The sequence below is a fragment of the Magnolia sinica genome, chromosome 18 (genome assembly GCF_029962835.1).
Source record: "Magnolia sinica isolate HGM2019 chromosome 18, MsV1, whole genome shotgun sequence".
NCBI classification, from domain to species: Eukaryota; Viridiplantae; Streptophyta; class Magnoliopsida; order Magnoliales; family Magnoliaceae; genus Magnolia; species Magnolia sinica.
The window spans coordinates 62,222,746-62,229,144 of NC_080590.1; positions in this window are offsets into that span (position 1 = coordinate 62,222,746).

Consider the following 6,399-nt stretch of genomic DNA (forward strand, 5'->3'; position numbering starts at 1 on the left):
GTTTGGTACCATAGGTTCAAGCAGTTGTGTCCATACATGGTGAACATACATCGGGTCAATCGGGCTACTTGACGAGCTCAACTGGAACGAGCGCACCTCGAGTTGATCGACATGAAGTGCATAAGCACTCCGTATGGGTTAACCACTGTCGATAACCAAAGTACGGTTCAGATTCATCGAACACGTCCTACGTGGTGAAACAACCTCAGCCAACTAGTCAGAACTTGTTACCGATTGCTTGGACTATACCGTAGTCCCAAACACACTCCAAAAAATTTATTTCACATGTGATAGTCAAGAACAGAATGTGATAATCAATCCACATAGAGATCTTATTTGGGCATTTTAACAAACACATAGTGTACATGTCAACACACATAGGCATTTCATCACAAATCACGTAAGGATCCTGTCTCAACGCCCTTATGTCATACCATTAAACAAGCATTTACTCATTTAGTCATTTTATCAAACACTTAGACTACACATATTACATACATGTAATAACTTAGTTAAAACACATGTTATAGCAAATCCTTTCACAAGGAGATGCCATGTATACAACGATCATGCATTTACAATTAATAATCATGGCAAGCACGAATCATAATTCCATATTCATTCAAGCATATCAACAAACACATGGATTTTATTATATTCAACATAGTTCATATATGTGTGTAAAGTGCAGGAAACATCGCATCTAAGCATGTGATAGCATTCAAGTCAGTCATAAATCATTAACTAACATTGAAAACCTTGAAAACCATAACCTAAACATTTATAGTCCGCACCTTTCACTGATAAACAAGTATCGAACTCAGTTTGTATACCGAGTCTTTGTCTACGGCACAACGGAAACCTACAGTATGAAATAGGTTAGCTATTTCATCACTTATACGATTTGAAACCCTAAAACAGGTTACGGTTAGGTTTTTCTTACCTAAGAACGGAATCAAAATTGCCCGTGTAACGATACAGGAATCGTGGTTAAGCACGTGGCGTGTCAGGGAAAGATCCCGGCAACTAACTCCCACTCTCACTCATTTCTCCTCCCTTTCTCCTTCTCTTTTCTCTCTCTTTTCTTCCTAGGGTTTGAAAATTCGTATGTGGTGAGAGAGAAGTGGGTTTAGGCCTTTATATAGGCCCAGGTTTGATGGAAATGACCCTAAGGCCAAGGTATACTTAGGTTATATCCAAAGGGCGTCTGTTTCAATCCAACGGAGCACTTCTGGTGGCCTTTCTTCTGCGTGCTGTTGTACTTAAGCTCCCTGACATTGGATCTAGGTCAGGCTAAGTTTTCAGTCTAATCGGATTTACAAATCGACCGTGGTGGACCAGTTTCAGCTCAACGGTCACCGGTGCTCGATCAGGGCTATTAGTGTACTGATATGTGTTAGAAATTTTTCATGATCTGAGGGTATAATTGGGTCAGATTCTGACAGTCTGAATCTTTATATTTGGACCTGCAAGTGAACGACTCAGTTTACTTAAGTTTGGGTTTATTTCTTAAAGATATTCGCATTTCTCACACACTTCGCTTCGGGCTCAAGTTGTGCATTTCTGGATACTATTAGGACTTGATTTTCGGGATGGTTGTCTAGTCTAATGAGGTGGTCATATTCGTATAGTTTCGTAGTTATTGAACTTTCGATGTGCGGTCCAGGTCCGATACGGAGTTTCGATGTGCTCCCGAAAGTAACTGGGACTTGAGATTGATCTTAAGTTTTAAGGTAATGTAACGGTAATGATTCTGCACGATTTAGGTCTTACAGATCATATTTAAAGTAATTAGTGCTAATTTCACAGATAAGCTAGTTTAACACTAGTTAATTCTCGCCTAATTTCTGAAGGATTTGGTCCTATGTGATTTCTGCCTGAGGTGGTACTTGGGCCTTTGTACGAATTTTTTCGAGACGTTACAGTTAAGCTGATTCCGATTATTGAGACCGATTCCGATTGTTTAGACCGATTTCAATTGTCGAGACTGATTCCGATTGTCAATGTCGATTTTAATTATCGAGGCCGATTCCGATTGTCGAGGCCAATTGTATAGGCCGATTATCGGTGCCGGTTGTCGATATCGATTATGAGTATGTGATAGCATAGCATCATAATACATGCCCATACACATCATCTACATATTTGTAATGAGATGTGGTTGGCCATTGCATATGGCATAGGGCAGGTTGTTTATGGAACTCCTTGATATGCGGAGTTACCCCACATGAGGGCGTGGTATGCGAAGGATTGATGCATAGATGGACTATGTGACTCATGCATCTCGCAATTTAGGATGTGACTACTGTACGCCCTAGTGTCATCAGGGTCGTAGCCTCCACAGGTATATTGTGGATGGTCAGATGGGACACTGAAAATCTGTTCTAGCATATGGGTGCCATAGATGTCCCTGGGTAAAAATTTCTAAACCTCCATGACCAGGAGACGCTCCAACATCTAGACCGAGTGGATTACATGAGCGCCCGAGTGCCGAATACCAATAGGCTGCGTCTCTCACTATGTCGTGGTCGGTTGGAAGGGGGTGTGGCCTTATCCGCCCGATTCATAGTGGGCAAAATTAAGTTGAGTTTGACTAGCTCATAAATTGGTCCGCTATTGACATGCCAGGTAGGTATTAGCTTACTACTAGCAAGGAGGATGGTGAGGTCTCTTCCACTCACCTGGTTATGCGTGATGGGGCGACAATTTAGTTTGGAGTATACTAGACCCCAGTGATGATCCTAGAGATGTACAGTACTGATATGTTGACTTATTAAGCAGGAGTTGCATACTCATTCATTCATTTATTCACTATCCACTCGGGCTGGTGGTGCGCAACTAATTGTGTGTACCTTTGCAATGGCAAGGATTTCGGTTGGGGTGCGCGACTAATTTGAGGTCAGGGGTTTACCACATTGAGTCTGACTATCCAAATTTAGGTATTGGACTGGTTTGGATAGAAGTCCCTTGTGATGGACCCCATAACCTGCGATACTACTTACTATCATCCCGACTTCACTCTAGCTTAGTCATTTCATTCGCACCACATATTGCATTGCATTCGTAATATTTAGCATTTTGGGTTACTATGTTTCTACATTTATATGGCTTAGATGATGTTGATGATATTCGGACTTGTCAGGATTTGCATATTGTATTACATCCTCAACATCTGATATTTGGCTTATTATGATCTGTATTCTGTACTCTGATATTGTATGACTCATGGACTTGCCAGTATTTCCGATATTGTATGATTATGGCATTGTATTGAATACTTGGTACTTACCTTGTACACACACTTACACCACCCTCTAAGCTTTCTATAAGCTTATGCCCGATAGATGCGTGTAGGTAATGTTAGGTTGCAGCAGCATTGGGCTTGGAGTGTGTAGCGGTCTTCTAGAGCTTTGATTTTTGATATATGTATTTCCCTTTCAGCATTGTATTCAACTGTTTATATTAGTGGATATGTGATGATGATGTTGCCTTTGTGATTTGAGTAAACTTGTGGTTATGCTTATTATGAGTTAAATGTACGTTGGAAAAAAAAACCCTCCTTATAGGATTCCAAGATCGGAATCTGGCATATGGACGCTAGGAGCCGAGAATGGGATACTACGGAGGCTGTCAATACTGGATTTGGCGATCGAAAATTTTGTGAGCCCAGTTTTCGAGTTTGGGGCATGATATTATGGCTCATCCGAGATTTGGAATTTCTGTATTTATTTTAGTAGGCTTATTACAACCATTGTGTCAAACATTACACACATTCACTAATTAGAAATTAAAGTTGATTTAGTAATTAAATTCAAACCCCCTACAAATATACTATGCATAGCTTCTTTTGGATTAAACTTGATGTTGAATCCACAGTGCTAAACACAATAAAAGGAATTCAAATCCACATTCCCAAACAGGCCCTAGGGTTTATCGTGGTGTTTATATGTTATTCACACTGTTAATAAAGTTGTTCTTTACTGAGATGAATTATAGACATGAAATAATGGCTTGCTCCAAAGCTTTTATGGTCCCACATATGTATCAATGATGGATATTTATGACCATACAAGGCTACCATACACCGTTGTCCATGCAATAAGAAGAGTTTACAAATTGCCAAATACCTAAGCAAGTTCTCATATTGTTTACCACCTTGTGCTACACGTTACCCCCCTTTCTACTCTTCTTTCTTTCTAAAACTAACGTGCATCGTGGTACTAATAGAGGTCACATCTCACCATGTAGGTGATAGCTAGAGGGTGGTATGTGCATTACATATGGCACACACTAGGTGGACTAACAATTGGGAAGTTTGGATCAACAAATGGAAACATGACTACTAAGGGGGTTCCAAAATTTCTTCCAGAGGGTTTGAAATCCACGGTAAAGGCTTAGATTACATCTAAAATCCTCCTAAGAGTTGATGTGTCATATATGTGTCATTATACTATTAATCTATTGGACACATGGCCCACTAATGATATCCCAAAATAATTAGATTATCAATTGCATCACTATAATTACTTTAATATGATGATTCACTGTCCAAACATTGTCTATGTAAATCAATAGTTAAAAATCGTTGGTTAGTCACTCGGATGTTATCTTATGCTTGTGGCCCATCCGAGATTTGGAATTTCACTATATAATTTAGCAGGCTTATTACAACCATTGTGTCAAACATTACACACGTTCACTAATTAGAGATATTAAAGTTAATTTAGTAATTAAATTCAAACCCCCTACAAATATACTATGCATAGCTACTTTTGGATTAAAGTTGATGTTAAATCCATAGTGCTAAACACAATTAAAGGATTTCAAATCCAAGGGTTCTAAATCCACGCTCCCAAATAGGCCTAAAGGTTTATCGTGGTGTTTATATGCTATTCACACTGTTAATAAAGTTGTTCTTTACTGAGATGAATTATAGACATGAAATAATGACTTGCTCCAAAGTTTTTATGGTCCCGCATATGTATCAATGATGGATATTTATGACCGTATAGGGCTAGCATACACCGGTCCACATAATAAGAAGAGTTTACACATTGCCAGATACCTAAGTAGGTTCTCATGTTGCTTACCACCTTGTGCTACACGTTGCCCCTTTTTCTACTCTTCTTTCTTTATAACAATAATGCGTATCATGATATTAATAGGGGTCACATCTCACCGTGTAGGTGATAGCTAGAGGGTGGTATGCGCACTACATATGACACACCTAGGTGGACTAGCAATTGAACAGTTTTGGAACAACAAATGTTTGAACCTAAATGATACTTTTCACATGAATAGTTGTAGGATGTTGATCCTAAATTGTACGGTCAACAGGTTTTGGAATTGTGAATAAATAGGTCCATATGGTTCACTGACGTGTGGTGCGGTCAAAGTGTTGTGGGTTTTGTAAATTAATTATAGTGTGAGGATGCCTGGGGCGACAAATGTAAGACAAGTACAAATGTATATGAGTCTTTTCTTTTCTTTTTTTTCTTTTTTCTTTTTTTTTTTTTTTTTTGGGAAAGGTGGGTTATTGTGAGAATGTCATTGGTCTCCCAATTCCATTTTTTACATGATATTTAAGTTGCGTGTACCTTAAGATTGGATCATCTGATCCATACGAAACTTGATGTCCTACTTTAAGCATACTCTATCCAATGAGCCCAGCCATAGTTAAGAATGAAAATTTAATGGCTTCTCTCCTCCATGTTTCCGCATGACATGTACATGTGACCCATGTGAAAGTAATCGATGGTTATAAAGTACATCCATGAACTTCGAAATAGACGGTTTGCATTGGGTATTTGGGTGGTCCAGATGATAGATAAAAAAGTTATGAATAGTTAGATGATTAGATGCATTTAAAATAATCAAACAGCTAGGAGCTTAGTCGCATAACTAGTTTAACATGCGGCCATATTCATAAATGGACAGGTACAAGGTGTTTTTAGATGGGTCAGTTTAATAGCCTATCGAATGAACGGTTTATATTGATAATTAAGTGACTAAACCTATGATTATATGAATGGACAAACCAATGAATGGTCACACACGTTAATCTCATGAAAAATGGATGATCGGGTGAGTTTAATGTGTGCCTAACGATTAGGATTAGGCAAATCTATGAACAGTCCAATTTTGTTTGCATTGGTGGTTAGAGTGCAAGTATACATATACATACATACATATGTGTGTGTGTGTGTGTGTGTGTGTGTGTGTGTGTGTGTGTCACACAATTGACAATCTTATAAGTCAATGGTGCACCTTAACTAGGTAGATCGTGCAAATCAAAGGTCACAACTTGCATAAAATGATGGGTGAATGCATGGATGTATGCATGAATCTATGCATGTATGCTTCAATGAATGCATGTGTATATGCACGCACATATATACA